Here is an 18,962-nt window from a genome sequence, read left to right on the forward strand (position 1 = left end):
CACATTTTAATCTCTGTGGCAAAGATATTCATATTGAGTTTTGAATAAAAGAAAAAGGTTTTGCTAATGCCATACAATGTGAGAACTATTGAAATGGCTTGGGAAAAGAAGTAACAGCTCGTGAAAGTGTCTCTCAGCCTGATACGATGGAATATAAATATTTTATTATGCACGACACTTGAACGAAATAGAAAAATAAAATCAAGGTAGCTTATTTCATTGAGGTCTTTTGTTGAATTAAAAAATAACACTGTCTATAACCGGTTTACAGCATTTGGGCAGGGGTTTTATACAGATGGCAGGAATAGGTATTAAAAGAACCTGAGTGGTTCACAAGAAAGTGAATGTATACTCTTTGTATGTCTCACAAGAGAGCAAATGTACTCAGTGTTTAAACATACAAACCTTTGTATTTTTTGGATTCTTTGGACGACTGTTCTCAGTCTTGAGTGTTATTTTCACAACGTTTCAGTCAGTTACATCCTTATGGAGGTTGAAGGTTCAATTCTCAGTGCAGGCAATACTCAAACATACAAGTGTGAATTAGTATTTTTATTCAGCCATTGCTGATAGAATGAGAGCATGCTACTCTCGTGGATTAAATAAAGAGTTTCATTCAAAATTCCGGACAGATTCCCGAGTTTGACAGAAAAATTCCTGAGTTCAATAAAAAGATTCCCGAGTTCAACAAAATACACCTGAAGAAGGTCGGAGGTTATATCAACCGAAACGTTGTAAAAAAAAAAAGCACTCAAGATGAAGACAGTAGTCTGAAGAATCCAAATAAAACGAATAATCAATCCTCATTTCAAAAAATACGCAAACCTTGTTGTAAAATGTGGAGAAATCAAAAGTTAAGGTTGTTTTAAAGACAATATGTTTACAATGCTTTGAAATTAAATGATTTCCAGAAAAAAAACAAAAAAACTTATCGTCATTCTGACACCAAATCACTGTATATATGTTCTGCGCTAGACATTATCTTAACTTGTTTAAACCCCTTACAGAATAATTATGATTAAAAGTACATTTCAATACAGGTATAAGTGGAAGTAAGATATAAGCTATGGAAAATTCAGTATGAAAAAACCTATACACGTCAAAAGCACGTGAAACTGATTTCATTCCAGCTGTACTATTAAAAAAATGCTCTGCTGAGGTTGCTCTGGTTCTCTCTAAACTTTTCAACAAATGCCTTAACGAATCTTGCTTTCCTGACTGCTTCTCTAGTACCAATTTACAAGCATTCTGGCGAAAGAACTGACTTATTAAATCATCAACCCATTAATCAAGCTCTAATTCACCATCTTACAGCTGCTAAACTTCTGTCCGACCAATAATATGGATTTAGGTAAGTTCGTTCTACTGCAGATATCCTTACTGTAATCTGTGAACGTATATACCATGCACTGGATAAAGTAGGGAAAAGTTGGGCAGTAGCCCTAGATATATCTAAGGCTTTTGACAGAGTATGGCATGATAGTTTTCTCAGGAAAATCAGATCATATGGCATTACTTGACAAATACTTTACATAATTGAATCCTTCTTAAATAAGAGAAGAATGCAGGTTGTCCTCAGTAGTCGTACATCAAAACAATATGCTATAAATGCAGGTATACCTCAGGGATCGATCCTTGAGCCTTTAGTATTCATAATATTCATAAATGACCTCCCTGATAAAATTGTCTCTGAGATGGGCATATTTGCTGACGACACCATGCTCTATAACAGGCACAAGAGAAAAATGAATGAACACATCTAAGGCAATGGTGGAAATCCTAAAGGAAAATATCCAGTCTGTGGTGGAATGGGGACAAAAATGGATCGTCACATTCAATGCTGCCAAGACTAAGCTTGCTTCCTTTAATAATTACAAGAAACCTTCCCAAGCACCAATAACTATGGCTAATGAACCATTACCTTAAAGTATTTCCTTTAAACTTCTCAACTTAACGTTCTCAGGGAACATGAGTTGGTGCAAAGAATGTGGGCTCTCTCTACTGTGCTAGAAAGTTACTTACGCTTGAAAGTATCCAGTACCTCTACAAGGCCACCATTCGCCCATGTATGGAGTATTGTTGTCACATTTGGGCTGGTGCATCTGCTACTAGTCTCTTACTCCTGGACAGGATTCAATAGAGAGTCATCAACCTAATAGATTCTGAACTGTCAGCTAAGCTTAAGCTTCTGTCCCATCACCAAAATCTCTCTGCCTGTTTTACAAGTATTTTAATGGTATATGCTACGACAAACTACAAGCCCTTATACCCCCTCAACATAAATATTCTGACAAACCAGATAAGCAGTAAAATCCTACCCTTACGCAGTAGAGATCTCCAGATGCCAGAAAGCCTTGTACGCTAATAGTTTCTTCTCCAGAACAGCTAGACTTTGGAATTCCCTTCCGGGTATCTGCTTCCCCGACTGTACTGACATGCAGAAGTTCAAGTGTAATGTGAACAGACATCTTGTTGCTCAACTCCCTACATAGTATCCATGTAATTATGTAGCTCCCTACATCAAAGTGGCACTGTTCCTCGTTTGGGGTGAAAATGCAATAGAAAAAATATTTTTTAAATTCGCTGAAGAGACACGTTTGGAACGATTTCATTATTTTTCCTGATTCCAATAAAATTACTGATTCTATTTTAAATTATAGATTCCGATACAATTAACGATTCCGCTTCTTTTTTAAATTTCTAAATATTTACTTAATAGTCAGGTTTCCCAATTCAGAAAGATCGGACAAAAGCCCAATGGACAAAGCTCACATATAATTATAAACCAAACAAAAGCCTAACAACATAAAATAAATGAATTAAATTTTTTAAAACATTTTTCTAATTTTTTAATAGTGTTTGTCATTATATATATATATATATATATATATATATATATATATATATATATATATATATATATATATAATGACAAAAGATATTGTTTTAATTTTTAAACATTTTTTAGAACTTGTAAATGCAGCTACATTTTTAAAGGTTACCTAACGAATTTATACAAAGTTTCATTTTTTTTTTTTTTACATAAATATTGTATTTTGATCATAATAACGGCGAACAGAAAAATGTCACAGGTTTTAAATGGCACCGGAAAAATGTCACAGGTAAAAAGATACACTTGAATAAATAGGAAAAAAGTTCAATACAAAAATTCTTCAGTTCAACAAAATGCACCCAAAGAAACATTGTAAAATAATCTTTGATATGAGAACAGTAGTCCGAGGAATCAAAATAATATTATTTAGTCTACTGTTTTCAAGCAAATAAAGTTGAGATTTTTCTAAGTTTCAGTGGAATAAGCGCTTCATAGCTTTTTAAAATTTATTCTGTTGCTTTCAAACAGATAAAATCGATTTTTAAAAGTATTTTCAGGAAGAAAGAAAGCTAGGTGCACTCCTGTAAATAGGAGTTAAACGCAAGTTCATATTTTATAATAAATACTGTAAGTATTGTCTCTGTTGTTTTTAAACAAATAATATCGATTTGTCCAAGTTATTGAGGGGGTAGGTTCCATCTTATATAGTTTTAAACGGAAAATAAGCTCCCTTCTCACAGGAACCCACTCAATTGTAGTTTCTTGTTTTTGTCATGTTGGGAAGGGGGGGGGGGTCTGTTGACATCTGAACTTACGGTTAATTTTAGAGTTGGAAGCTTTTTGAGGGGTGCTGCCACACGAACTTAGAGTTAGTGGTAGGTCTAAAGAAGGGTTGTTATTTTTAGGAGGAAGGGGCTGTTACTACTCAGAATTAGGGTTAGTAGTAGATTTAAAGGCAAGTGCTTTTCTAATTCACCCCCCCCAAAAAAAATACATGCACTCACAATATTTATTTCTCTTAATTAAACTATAATAATAAATTGTGATTATATGCCCTGAACAATTTATTTGGTTTAACACTGGTTCAGAAATGAGTAATTATTTTACATTAAATTTATATGCAAAATTAATCCCTCATACTAAATTCTAAAATAATTGTGCTTTCTTCCTCTAGGTTTTTCAGGAGGTTCACACGTAATTGCCTAAAAACGTATAATCTTTTTTGAAAGAAGGGGAGACTAGCTAAAGATTGTCATCTACTTTTGAATATAGATATATATATATATTTTTTTAATTTGACAAACTTCTTAAATGTTTTCCCTTTATGTATTGTATCCAAGATTTTCATCTAGATGTTTCACTTGTGCTATTTTTTCCTATTTATCCACTAATGTGCCATTTTTACCTGTGCTATTTTTATCATGCCTAAATTCGTTATTATGATCTTATTATGATCTTAATTTTACTGGCAGTTTCAAATCAATAAACTTTTATCATTTTATCATTTAGTATTAGCAATGGAAAACATTCGGAATTGGAAATGAAGTTAAAATTTTCGGATTCCGATATCGATTCACTTACAAATTCCGCTTTTTCTGATTCCTAATTCCAATTAATTGTCTGAACACTAATGCTCACTAAACAAGTATTACAATAAACCTCTTACTTTAAATAAGAGTGGAATAGACTCTCCGATGGAACAGGTTTGAAAGAAAGAGTTCCTGAAATTCAATTTACTAGTACTGATAAAACAGCTGAAATATTAAGAAAAATCTTAGAGCACAGAATTCAGTATGTTATTGCTATACATCTTATGAGATGACTAATTGTTATGACTTCAGGTTCAAATGAACAGCTCCAGCAGGAATTGGAATACACAATTCCTACTATAGCTGTTCATTTGAACCTGAAGTCATAAAAATTAGTCATCTCATAAAATGTATAGCAATAACATACTGAATTCTCAAGAGTTTACAACAATTTTAAATGCCGGTACAAAAAAGTCTGAAACTTATTGAAGACACCTTGTAAAATTTTCAATGATAAAACATATTAAGATCCTCACGAGGAAACTGAAACTGTCTAGGTAGATATACAGTGGAAAGAAAAACACAGTGACAAATAATTGCTAAAGGACCTGAGAAGCTGGGAAGATCAAAAAAAGAGATCACCATTCAGACTTTTATTGGCATGGTGAGTACTGGAATTCTGAGGAGGCTTATTGTCACTCAAATTCCAGAGAAAAACAATAGTCGTTATCAACAAGAATTTAATGATAAACGGCCGTTCGAAAAACAAAGTGATTTGCACCAGTGATAGAAATTAGTGGAGAGTACTGAAAATCTGGGGGAATTATTTTCACTCAGACTCCAGAGAACACCACCTGTTTTGCAAGTGAACCATCATTGGTAATAACTAGTATGAGAACTCCTAGTGGGTGAGAAATAAGAATAATAAGAATTCAAAGACTAATTCTGTGCATAAAAGCTGTTTTTTAAATAAAAGATATACTTTTTAAATTGTAATTCATTATAGGAGATTTAAAATCAGTTTACATATGTGTGTGTCTATGTAGAACGTATAACTATGTGAATGAGAATTTTAATTTGATATATTTTGTTGAATTTTGTATTTGATTTTACTTGTAAAAATCTTTGTTTGTGTGTGTATTATTGTTGTTTGTGTGTGTATGTGTGTTTGTGTATGTGTATGTATGTGTGTTGTTGTTTGTTTGTTTGTTTGTGTGTGTGCTTGTGTTGTTCATATAACTGACAATATGTTCCAAACAGCTGGTGTTTTAAATTGTATTTCTGAAATTAACAAAAAATCATTAACAATTATCAAGCAACACCGAAATCCATTATTTGCTAAAAGGTTTGAGTTGGAGCAAATGTTTCATGTATAATAAACTCGTGTGACCAACAATCAGCAGGCATCGAAGCAAAGCCACAACAGAAACAAGTTTATAAAAAATGCATTGTGGTCAAATATAAGAGCTATTTGTTCAATAAGACAGACAACGCTTGCCTCTTGATTTGCGTAAATAGGTTAGCAGTTTATAGACAGGTAAGTAAACCTTAAATTTCTTACAATTATTTTGTAACAAGTATATGATTCAGTAGAAAAACCTAGTTTTTTTACAAAATGAAAAACTAATACTGAAAAGAAAAAAATGTTTTGCTTGTATTTTAAGTGGATTTTATTATAGTTCAGGAATTAATGCTTTCTTTTTCCAACCATAAAGATTTTAACAAAAATAAGTATACTTATTGCAAATATTTATTTGATTTTTCTCAATTGGATAAATTAATTAAATAAGTATCGATATAAGTGGGTTACAATTATGCAAACTATGATTTACACAATTTATTCTTCTTAAAAAAGAATACAAAATAAAGTGAAATGTGTGTGCGTGTGTATATATGAACTATAGTCAATACATAATGAATTAAATTCCTGAAGACGATCTAAAAGAGATTTTTATAGATTTTAAAAATATTATCTTTAAAAATGTCTAAAACAAACTTTTCAATTTAAAAATTTGAAATTTATTGTATAAATTGCTGCATATTAATAAACATGAAACATACATATATTTTAATCAAACCATTCAGCATATTTTTCACAAGGTGTGTGTGTGTGTGTGTGTGTGTGTGTGTGTGTGTGTGTGTGTGTGTGGAGATAGGGTTATATATGAGTGCGTGTATATATATATATATATATATATATATATATATATATATATATATATACACGCTTATTTACATATATACATACATGTGTGGCGAGATGAAAAAGAAACAAACCAAATTATATGTACATCAACGTTTCATCATTATTTGAACACTTCCTCAGGATGATTAATTTGAAAAAAAAATAAAATGCCAGTACAATATTTGAAAATTTACTTGTGTTTGTAACGTGAAAGGAATATTCTTGTTCTATTTCAGAACAAAAAAAGTTAGCATTTAAAGTATGTATAGCATTGTATAATCGAATAAGTGAGATTTTCTAACATTATATAGCCGTTAAACATTTGAAAAAATATGCAATTTCCGTTCTTTTTGGGATGAATATAGACGTTATAATTCAAATGTGGGATGTATAATTAAAATGAAATGAGTGTTTCTTTGTTTTTATTATTCATTGATTATATATGTTACTTATTATAGGTACTGTTTTCTGTGGTGTAAATCAGTTAACCCTTGTCTAAAATCAAGTTCTATTAATATAAGTTTACTAATTAAAGAAGATAAATTGTAGAAACCTTTACATTGTTTGATTATGTTTGAGTTTGCAATAAGTGCTGATTCGAGAAAAGATCTATTTAAAATGAATTTAACGAATTTAATTTGTTTGAAGTTAAAAAAAATGATCGTGCTGTAATGAATGATAGAATAATGCATTCGGGGATTTGCTATTTTTATACTCTTCTATGTTCACTAAGCCCCATTGAGTTTCACTAATATATATTTAATGACAATCATAACATGGGGCAGTATATATATATATTCTATCGAAACATCTATTTGTATGGAAGCAAACATTTTTATTAAGACTATATGATATCACTCTCATTCAGTCTAGGAAGTGGCATATGGAGGTCGATGTGTGTTTGGTTGCCCTGAACCGTATAGGATAACGTATGCCATACAACTATATTCAGCAAACATGTTTTTACAGTTTCTTTAGCGTTTTGTTATCTCTAATGTTGTAAAACTTCTTAATACTTATATAAACAATTATCCATAACGGATTTGAGTATCTTCTGATAACTTTTAGGAAAATTATGAAAAGATATGAACGTTTATATTGTAATTTCTTGTGTGGAAATTAGCCACTAAGTTCCAATTACAGTTTAGTGTTTTTAAAATAACAGTGAAAATCATCTCATTAATTAAAATATAAGTGTAAATATCTAAACACGAGGCATTGAAATATAGCAGTTTATTTCTATATTGGAACCAATGTCGTATTTGAAGATTAGTCACTAATTTAGAATATGTGTCATAACCGAAATCTAATTTCTGTACTACAATCATCATTATCATTAAAATCTGGCATCTCATTTTCTATACTTGAAGCAGCACTGTGATTGAAGATTGACAACTAATTTTCATGTTAAAATCAGTACCGTAATCGAAAACTAGTAGCTAATTGCCATACTGCAACCAGCATCACCATTAAAACTTTGTGTTTTATTTCCCTATTGGAGCCAATGTCATAAATAGATTAGTGATTAGAGTGTTAGAATCAGTGTTGTATTAATAATTGAAATTTACTTGACAAATGTTACACTACAACAGGCACTACAATTCATGTTATCTTTGAGCTGAGCTTTCTTGCCTTGTCCTTCCAAATGATGTTCAACTTAGCCAACTAGAAATAATAATTAAATTACTTTAATTGCAGATTAGTGACTAATTCCCACATTATAACCAGCATTATGACATGACTGGTGACTTAGGTCCATATTAGGGGTCAATTATTTAGTGGTAAATCTCCATGATAGAATCAGGGCCATGATTGAAACCTAGTAACTTATTTCCATGCTAAAACCTGCTCAATAATTAAAACCTGGAAGCTTATTTCCATATTAAAGCCAGCAAGGTAGTTACAGACTAGTGGCTAATATCCATGTTATAATGGGGACTGTTTGAGTTAATGTCGTAATTGGTTACTAATGATTAATTTGCATATAAAAACCTGTGCTGCATATAAAACCTAGTTGCTAATTTAAACCTGTGCTGCATATAAAACCTAGTTACTGATTTAAACTAAAAAGCTTATTTCCATACTAAAATTAATGACCTTATTTTAAAACTATTGATCAATTTTCATGTAGAAATTACTTCTATACATGTTTGGCTGTTTTACCAGGTAAATTTTAAAAAATGAAAATAAATGAATCGAAGTCGTTGATTATAAGGAGATTCGAATTTAACATTTTTCACCATGTGATTTTTTTTTTTTAAATTCAATTTTCACCCCAAACAAGGCATAGTGCCACTTTGAAGCAGGGGGCTACTATCAGGGACATAATTTGCAGGGCATTATGAAGGGAGATGAGTAGACAGATGTTTGTTCACATTACACTTGAACTTCTGCATATCAGTACAGTTGGGAAAGCAAAATCCCGGAAGGGAGTTCCAAAGACCTGCAGTTTTGGGGAAGAAACTATTGGAGTAAAAGGCTTTCTTACACCTAGATATCTCTACTGTAAAGGGGTGAGACTTAGTTGCTTGTTGGGTTTGTCGGGGTAGTTACGTCAAGGAGGTACAAGTGTTTGCAGTTCGTCAAAGCATTCACCATTAAAGTATTTGTAGAACAGGCAGAGGGATGCAATATCTCGTCGATGGGACAGAGGCTGTAGCCTAGATGACAGTTCAGGACCTATCAGATTGGCGACTCTCTTTTGAACCCTGCCCAGGAGTGAGAGGCAAGCAGTAGTGATCACTGTGTAAAAAAAAAAAAAAAAAAAAAAAAAAAAAAAAGAAGATGCACCAGCCCAGACGTGACAACAGTACTCCATACATGGCCGAATGGTGGCCTTATAGAAGTACAGGATACTTTCAAATGTAAGTAGTTTTCTAGCACGGTAGAGGGAGCCAACCTTCCTTGCAGCAGCCTTGGCAATGCTCTCAATGTATCTATTCCAGTTCATATTCCCTGTAAACGTTAGGCCGAGGAGTTTAAAAGATGTACTTTCAGGCAATGTGTTCTGGGCCATTGCTATTGGTGGTAGGGAAGGTTTCTTGTAGTTATTAAAGGAAACAAGCTTAGTCTTGGCCAGCATTGAATGTGACCATCCATTTTTGTCCCCATTCCACTATGGATTGGAGGTCGTCCTCTAGTGTTTCTGCCATTTCCTTAGATATGTGTTCATTTGTTTTCCCCTCATAACTGTTATAGAGAGTGATGTCATCGGCAAATATACCCATCTCCAAAACAATTTTATCAGGGAGGTCATTTATGAATATCAGGAATAATAGAGGTCCACGGATAGACCCCTGAGGTACTCCTGCATTTATATCATATTGTTTAGATGTACAAAAGTCGAGGACAACTTGAATTTTTCTCTTATCTAAGAAGGATTTAATTACATTATGTATTCTTCTAGTGATTCCATATGATCTAATTTTCCTTAGAAGTCCATCGTGCTATACCCAGTCAAAAACCTTAGATATATCAAGATATATCTAACCTCCCCTGTTTTGTCCAGTGAACGGTATATACGTTCAGAGACTACAGTTAAGATATCTGCTGTTGAACGGGCTTGCCTGAATCCATATTTTTTGTCAGTCAGGAGTTTAGCAGCTGTTAGGTGCTGGACTAGGGCTTGATTAACTAAGGACTCAAATATTTTGGACAAAAGCGGGAGGAGGCTAATGGGGTTATAAGTTAGTGGGTCAGTTCTTTCTCCAGAATTCTTGAAGACTGGTACCACAGAAGCGGTTTTCCAGCAGTCGAGAAAGCAAGATTTGTTAAGGCATTTTATTGTAAAGTTTGGAGAGAATTGGAGTAACCTCGGCAGAGTATTTTTTAATAGCACAGCCGGATTGAGATCTGGTCCACATGCTTTTGAGGTGTCTAGGTATTTTATGATATCATGTACCTGAGAAGGGGTGATTTTCAAATTGTCTAGTGTGGCGTCTGTCCGCAAAGGAAAGTTAGGGAGGGAGTGGTGTGCCGGGTCCAGTGTGGAGTTTGAGGCAAACCAACTGGCAAGCAGATTAGCCTTGTCAGTTGTCATGCAAGCAACCTCATGATTGTTTGATAATGGGGGAATCGTTGACTGCCCATTATTTACTATGCTGTTGTAGATTTTCCAAAAGTCACGGGTTCATACTTTCTGTGCTTCGATGCGTTTTCTGGTGGTTTCAGAGTAATCTGTCTTAGCTGTCGCTATCAATCTCTTACAATTATTTTTAGCTTCTATATACTTCTGTTTGTTTGAACTGGACTTACGTCGGTTGAATCTGCAGAATGCATGCTGCCTTTGAGCAATGGCAGCTGCACAAGCAGAAGTAAACCATTGGGGAGAGTGGGGCTTGCTATAGAATTTCCGTGTGGGAACATGTGCTTCAATTGCAGTTTTGAACCATTCAGTGGTCTCATTTGCACACTGTTCTGCTGGAAGAGAAAAGATATTTTACCATGGGGCATCTCTGATGAGTTCACTGATGGCTTCCCAGTCAGCCTTTTTGTAATACCTCGTTGTTTTGAGTAGTGGGTCTTCAGTTTTAGGGCGAGAATTTAGGCTGATTTCTACCATTATCACAGCGTGATCAGCATTCCCGAGTGGGCTGTGGATATGTGTTGTACAATCATTGGGAACCGTTGTCAGAAAGAGATCTAGAAGTGAGGCATGTTGATCTTGCTGGTCTGGGAAACGTGTCGGAAATGTAACCAACTGAGATAGAGAATGGGATATAGAGAAGCTATGTGTTGTGCTACCAGCTACGTCAGTGTAATTAGAGAATCCTAGCCAGTTACTGTGGTGGACATTGAAGTCACCAAATACATGTACTTGTGCGCTAGTATCGAGGGAGAGAGCTATATCTATGCTGTCAGAGACTTTGTTTATTAGGGTAGAGTCCTGGGTTGAGGGAGAACGAGAGAGAAAATACAGGTAGCTAATATTATGTTGCATATTTAGTCTGAAACATATAAAGGCCTGGTCGTCTGATTCTAGTGTTATTTCTCTAGTCAGGGGGAGGGTCTTACGAATATAGACTTCAAGCCCATGCATATGTTTGTCAGAGTCCTTACGGCAGAGTGGGAGATAACCAGGCATGTTAAAGTGGTTAGAGAGAATGGAGGAGTGAAGGTTAGTGTCACTGAATGCTAAGATATCCAGGGTGTTTAGAAGGAAAAATGATTACACATCATCTAAGTTAGTTCTAAGTCCGCGGATATTCGTAAATACAAGCCTCAAGGGAGGAGGCAGGTTGGTTTTCTTTGAGTTTGGTCCTGGTTCACACATAACTTTTGCTTTTTATTGATGGATCTAACTCTTTCAACTCAGAGTTGTTTCCCTTGAACTATATTCAAGTTATCCCCAACACCGAGAGAATGAACTTTTTAATTCTAGAAACCAAAAATATATCTAAATTCGCTCATGTTTGAACTTAGAATCGATATTCTGTCGCTTTCCAGCATTAGACTTGATCAGATGTGTGTGGCTTGGAATTATTTCTTTTTTCTTTTCTTATGCATTAATCTCAAACTATAGTATGGTCTGCAATGACGAATTTTTGCTTCCACTTATTGCGACCACAGGCTTGGTTCAAGTGAACATACCCTTTTACAGACATCTTTGTGCAAGGTGTCTGCCCATCTTATTATTAACTTTCCCTCAGTTGTTGGCTGAGAGATACATTTTTACATGATTCTCGTGGATCTGACGGGTTTACTATCAAACATCTTATTACTTGTCACAACTATCGGTCATAGATAGATATATAAAGATGGTCTTTTTCTGATGACCAAAGAATATTCACTTCACATTCTCTATAATCTGTTATCCATAACGTCATACATATCCAATATGGTTGTCATATGTTAGAAAAGGACATGGGTTGCTGTAAAAACATTTAAATTGGAATCTTAAATATTTTTATAACCAAATCATGTGTCTCAGTAGTTAAGGAGAGTAGAAAATAAACATTGGGTTTACTTTCAGCAACCTCATGGCTCCTGCTTCTTTTATATTTGTTCTTTAATCCTCACATTCTATGAGCAATGTTTCTAACAAAGAGGGAAGAATTGCTTTTTTCTGGATCCGAATCTATTCCATCTAACACTTATCACTGACTTTTTTTTTTACCTTAAGATAGTATGAGGTGCCTTCAATAAATTCCAGACTTTTTTCATATAGGTACTTTTATTGATAGTACACACATGAAGTACTCTCTTCCAGCTGTAATGTACTTGTTGTACCATTCCAGCAACTTCTGGAAGACCCCATGGAAGTCCTTGTGTGTGAGCGTGTCAATGATCTTAATCACAGTCTCTTTTATCTTCTCAATTGTCTCATAATGACAGCCGCTAAGGTTTGCCTTGAGCTTAGGGAATAGCCAAAAGTCACAAGGAACAAGGTATGGACAATAGGGAGAGTGAGGCACTGTCTTGATACCCATCTTGGTCAAATAGTCTGTGACAAGGATGGAGTTGGGGACTGGTGCATTCGCACAAATCTTCTACATCTTTAGTTCTTCACAAATAATTGTGTGTACAGTTCCCACACTGACATCAAACTGTGCCCTGGTTGTCTCTATAGACACATAGCGATTTTTATCCTTGAAATTCTTTTTTGGCCAATCAACTCTGATGTTCTGATTTCCTTACTCCTACCACGCCTCTCATCATCCTTCACAGACTCCCTGCCTTTCTTGAATCTTTTATGCCACTCAAGAACTGATGCTCGATTCATGCAACATGGTTCAAAAGCAGTCTAAAGCATTCCATACGTTTCTGTGGCATTTTTTTTTTTTTTCAAATTTAAAACAGACTTTTATTGCATATTATTTTCCTAAAACGTCCTCATGTCCAAATTGAAATTCACCAGCTGTGAGAATCAGACTTTAGTAGGGTGTATTCCAATTCTCGCTGCAGCTGTTCCTTTGAACCTGAAATCATAAAAATTGTTCAGTCATCTCATTAGATGTATAGCAATAACATACTGACTTTTCAAGAGTCTACAACAATTTTAAATGCTTGTACAAACAAGTCTGGAAACTTATCAAAGGGAACTTGTATTTGTTTTAACTCCTTACATCAAGTGGTTTTATGACTTGTCTGAAGCGATTTCCATAAAATATTCTTTTCTCTCAAAATAAATTTATAATTCTTCTGATGAAGTTTATATAGTACAGAAGATGTGAAAACACAATTTTCTCTCTTGTTTCTGATTATTTCATTTTTATGGCGTTGTTTATCGTTATTTATACATGATGACTGTCTGCTCAGTGCTTCACACTTAATTGTTCAGCATTTCTAGCATTAGACTCTTCAATCTTGCAAATCTTCCACATCCAACCTCTGCAATCAAGTCTCAACTCGTCACAGTTATTGCACCATTGCATATGTTTAGATGCCACTTCAGCTCTTCACACGATTTGGAGTAGTTATCCACAATGCCAACATTTAAGCGATCACATATTTAACCTAAAAGACATATTCTTTTACGCAGGATACACATGAAAATATTACATGCATGCATAAATCATAAAATACCTAAACAAAACCTATATAGTTAGTGCCATGATTTATAACTCATGTAGCACCTGAAATGACTTTACAAGCCTGTAAGCAGGATAATCCACATACAGAGCAAGTAAGTTGGCTCAGCAAATGGTGATCTCCTTTCTTAGATAAAATTTTAACTGTTGCTTCAAATCCTCCGCTAAACTGAAAGTCTTATTACAATTCTAACAGAATTCTAACAGGATATTTTATTTTGCTGTCTGTAAACGTTCTGTTTACTCCAACAACGTCACAGTTAACACGGTTATGTCAATCGCTGTCAGTTATACAAAATACTCCAAAGTGTTTCCCACATTTGTGTGGATGGCTCAAAGCCATGTGGTAGGTTGTTTAAGACATGATGGGATGGAGATCATTTGATGCTAAACTGACTCTGATAGATGGCACAAGCGAAATGGCAACAGAGAGGAGAAGTTGGAAGTCATTCACAAAATGTCTAACCTTAGCATCAAACTAAAAGACAAAATCATCACTATAATCATAGTTGGTTTAACGTCCATTTTACATGATGGCATGTGTTGGACGACTTTAAAAAAATTGACTTCCAAACTAACTTATCCCTGTCCAGGTCTTTATTTATCAAATTTTTATTTTCAATTTCAATTTTATCACCTCCTCCCATGTTTTCCTTGGCCTTCCCCTGTAAACAGGATCTGTTCTCTTAACTGTTCTACATCTGCTGACTGAAGAATTCTTACCCATTCTTTCAATATGGCCACACTAACAAAGTTTTCTGTTCTCCACACATCTCCTTATATTGCCCAGATTTAATCTTCTGCTGAGCTTATAAGATGTCTTTAAGACTCACATTACACATCCACCATAGTATTCTCATATCATTTCTTTCCATGCAATACATGTCCTCAACCCTCACTGGTCATGTTTCACTTTCATATGTCATCACACTGTGTAGGCATGCCTGATAAACTCTGTAGACAACCACTACAACCACTATGAACAATTATCCCCACTCTCTATCTGTGCTTTTCTTTTTACACAAGGGACACCACTTATCAAGGCCTGGAGGCCACTCGAGGATGAGAGAGATACAATAGTAAATGGGGAAATGTCGTAGTAATCGTTAGTAGTGAAAATTTGGTAAATTGGATTACTTAAGAGGATGGCTCATTGAGAACTTGTTCACATTGAACTTGAAGACAACCATATTGAAAAGCAGGAAAATGGAACAGAGTTCCACAGGCGTGCAGTTCTAAGAAAGATGCTTTGTTCATGGAATCTACGTTTAGGTTTAGACACAGATAAAGAGTAGAGAAAATTATTGATAGTGGTTTTAGCTAGATTAGTGTTTTTCGTGAAAGTCAGGCAATGGAGAACTGCAGATTGGAGCTCAGACGAGCACTTGCCACGAAAATAATGATAAAATCTAAATGCAGATATTCTTTTTTTTTACAAAGGAGTCACCACTTATTAGGACTGCTTCCCGGTCGATTACAATATGGTAGCCTTCAAGTCTAATGTAAACAAGTTCTTGTTGAGCCGCCCCCTTAAATAATCCAAATTCTGCCTAATCTACACCATTAACGATTACTAAACTATCTCCTTATATTCATTAACTTATCCTCAAGTGGCCTTTGGACCTTGATAAGTGGTGACTCCTTTGTAAAAAAAAAGAAAAACTATGAAAAAAGAAACTAATAATAATGATGATGATGATGATAAACATTAACCAGCCACAAAGAAACTGCAACAAAATTAAAACAATATGGCAGAATGAATATTGTATAAAAAACCCAAAGGCATCCGTCTCGGCTGATTCCACACAAAATAGTTGTGAAGGGTCAAGGAGGATGGAAGAACGAGACCCCAAGAGTGTGGAGAGAAATGAAACTATGGGGAGGCTTATCGCCACCCAAATCCCAGTGAAAACTAATGTTCGTTACCAACAATAAATCAATGGTAAGTGGCTGCTATGTTAATGGAAAATCATTTACAAAGTGAAAAGTACTGAAAATTTGAAGAGACTTGTAGTTACACAGGGAATACTACCAGTTATTATCAGTGAGTAATTTTTGATGATGACCACCTGTGTTAGAACTCCTAGTGAGTACAATGATAATGATGAAACCCTATCACGCACTACAACTTCAAGTCCAAATGGACCTGAGGAAAACATCAACTAACGAGTAACTCTGTACTGTCGAAAAGGTCCCAAATTGGAAGTTCACCATCGAATTTAAGAACATATCCAGGACAAAACTCAATTGAGAGATGTGTAAAGTTAGCTTGTCCATAGAAGATAGCTCATTTCACTTGTATGTGATGAGTTCATTTTTTATTCGAATTCTTAAAATCCTAAGATAAGTTTTTTTTTTCAATCTAAATGATCAGTAACAAAACATTCATATACATTTTAATAATATAAAAATTTTATATTAGAAACAACAAACATAATTTTTCGATTCAATTCTGTATATAAATGTGCAAATCAATACTTGTCAGCATCTGCATATTAATATTTACTTGCATAAATGTCTCTTATTTATTCAAGACTAGCTGGATGCTCGGTGTTGCCTGGTCGTAAAATATGCCTAAACATGATATTTTAATTTATGCAAATTACATATGTATTATTATAGAATCAATCCTCTATTGATTATTATATATTACAAGGAATAATTTGCCCGGTGGACTAATATGCAAAAAACAAACAAAAATAAAAAATAATAATGATAATGTCGTTCATCAAATACCGTCTGTATTTGTTTACAATATCACATCATTTAATATTTGGGCTTGACGATCTTAAAAATAGTCTTTCTTCTCTTCTAGATAAAAAAATAATTTTTACAGGCGAATATTTTATGTTACACCGGCCAAGGTTACACCTATGTAGCATAGAATATTTCCCTATTCTCTTTTATTTATAAGATATGAAAGATTAGTTTTTAGATAGGATTTGTTTGATTTTGGATACTTATCAGATGAATTGCTGTACAAAACATCTAAGAACACTTACAGCCATATAAATTTAGCTTTGTTTGAAATTTGTAAAAGATAGGCTCAGCCGTTTTGGAACCTATGAGGAAGGAACTCTCTCTCACACACACACACCACAAAGACTTTTATATAATAGTAGAGATAGAGATAAAATGAGAGGGAATGAAGTAGTAAGATTACTTTGACCCATTTTTCCAACTGGAGAAAAACAATTGTTTGAGAAAATCATTGCTTGAAATGTTGGTGTTATTTCTGAACATATACAGTTAAGTTGTGCATTTATGTCTTTGTCATTATTGTGAAGGATGAGTTCGTTAATGTTTTGTATTCTAAAATTATATTTTACAACTTGAAAATCTTGATTGACAAGAAATTGCTTCTTTTCTAACAAATCGTCATAAATTTAAATTAAGAGCAAAAGCAAGAAGAGTAGCGTTGCGGTTATCAGACTCATTAACAGTTGATTTTTTTTTTAAATTACTTTCTGCTATCTGGGCGACATGTTGGATACTGGTGGTGGTTGCGAACGGGCTATCAATGTCTGCTGTTGTATTGCTTGGGGACAGTTTAGGAAGTTGCAGCCAATCCTCACAACCAGGCACATTTCTTTTAAGACTCAGGACAAGGTTATTTCAGCCTGTGTTCGTTAGTTAAGCTGTACAAAATAGATATATTATTACATCTGATATATTTGCTCAACTCAAAATAGATATTTTAATATCAAATAACCTCAACATTGTTTTGTTTATTTATGGGTCATCATTTTTACAAGGACATTTCTTCTGCATTTCGTGATTATGTTCAAATTATTAAATAAAGATTTTGATATTTATTACTGCAAGTTTAATAACGGTATCAAATCATGTCTTTGAAATCAATGGATAAACATCTATAACAGCAAATTGTACGGAAGAGCAATTTTCCTATTTAGCCATATTTTTCAAACAATGAAATGACAGCTGCATATATGTATATTCAAATATATATCATTTTATTGAAATTTGAAACCACAATATTGATCAAAACAAACACCATGTTTAGCATTAATTGATTTATAGATAATATATATTTTTTTAAACAAATTGCATAATGAAGTTAAAAATAGCGCTGATGTGGAAAATTTGAAGAACAAACTTGATGAGTAATATTTATCTCCTTCCTGCAGCATGTAGATTAGACACTAGGGTCGGAATATATCGGAGTGAAAAACCAGCGCACCTGAGGAGGAGCACACTCGCCTGCAAAAAATGCCTGGGCAGACCCCCGGCATCCCATAGTAACAATAAACTAGCCATTTTTCATAGAGAGAAGGCCAAGTCTGGGAGAATGGACCCCCTAGAACTGCACAGGACCAGCAAAATACTGCAATCAATAGTGAAAAGGCAATTTCAGAAATGGTTTAGGCTCTTGATTTTATGCTGAGAGCGTCAAGGCGAACTATTTAAGTTAATTCTATTTGTATATTTCTTTTATATATTTTGTGATAATATAGATAATTGTGTGTGTGTGTGTGTGTGTGTGTGTGTGTGTGTGTGTGTGTGTGTGTGTGTGTGTGTGTGTAAGGGCTTGTCACACTAATGTCAGGTTTTTAGAAGTCACCAAGGAAGTTTTTGAGTGTGGTCTGAGAAGTGTTTCTACATGCAGTATATGTGATCTATAATATACTTTAGTTAGAAGATTCAAATGTTACATGATGGGTAGCAAGAACAATGAAGCAATGTCCTTTACAAGGATACTGCATACTTGACCTATTTTAGAATATAAGTCGTATTTTAATAAAAAAAATCAGGTGTTGGTAATACTTGAACATGTGTTTGCTTATTTTTTTTTTTACTTTAGTTTACACCACATAAGATATATTGTAATTAAAGCATAAAAACGCATTGTGATAGAGACCAAATTT

The 18,962-nt window shown here is 34.1% G+C and overlaps 1 protein-coding gene across 4 annotated transcripts in view; it reads left to right on the top strand.

Annotated features, from left to right (window-relative positions):
• The window catches only part of LOC145297486 (high-affinity choline transporter 1-like), a 279,088-nt gene that overhangs the window by 47,286 nt on the left and 212,840 nt on the right, over positions 1 to 18,962 (top strand). Inside the window, exon 1 of one of the 4 annotated variants that reach the window (XM_080143363.1) lies at positions 5,622 to 5,899. The exons of 2 other annotated variants lie outside the window; for them this stretch is intronic. The gene's annotated coding sequence lies outside the window, so the exon portion shown is untranslated. Of the gene's footprint in view, positions 1 to 5,621; positions 5,900 to 18,962 lie in introns of those variants that run through there. One more of the 4 variants, XM_080143362.1, reaches the window with a different exon arrangement.

Source organism: Euprymna scolopes, chromosome 18 (genome assembly GCF_053919585.1).
Source record: "Euprymna scolopes isolate OS-2025 chromosome 18, ASM5391958v1, whole genome shotgun sequence".
NCBI lineage: Eukaryota > Metazoa > Mollusca > Cephalopoda > Sepiida > Sepiolidae > Euprymna > Euprymna scolopes.